Below are 301 nucleotides of genomic sequence, written 5' to 3'. Positions count from 1 at the left end.
CTGTCATCGCGATCGAAGCCACGGTTGAAGGATCCGCTGCTTGGTTGGAATCCTTGGCTGTAGAATCCGCCATTCTGACTGTAGCGATTGCTATTAAATCCCCGATTGTTATATCCAGAGTTGCCATTAAAGCCGCGATTGTAAACAGCCGCGTTGCCACTAAAACCACGGTTGCCAAAGCCGTCGTCGCGGTCGAATCCATCATTATCAAATCCATCATTGTCGAATCTGTCGTCGCGATCGAATCCACCGGAGTAGCTATACCAGCGCTGGGGGGCGGCGGCGGCGAGGCTCGCCTGCG

This window comes from Penaeus monodon, chromosome 33 (genome assembly GCF_015228065.2).
Source record: "Penaeus monodon isolate SGIC_2016 chromosome 33, NSTDA_Pmon_1, whole genome shotgun sequence".
Lineage (NCBI taxonomy): Eukaryota > Metazoa > Arthropoda > Malacostraca > Decapoda > Penaeidae > Penaeus > Penaeus monodon.
Note: the sequence above shows the minus strand (reverse complement) of the source record.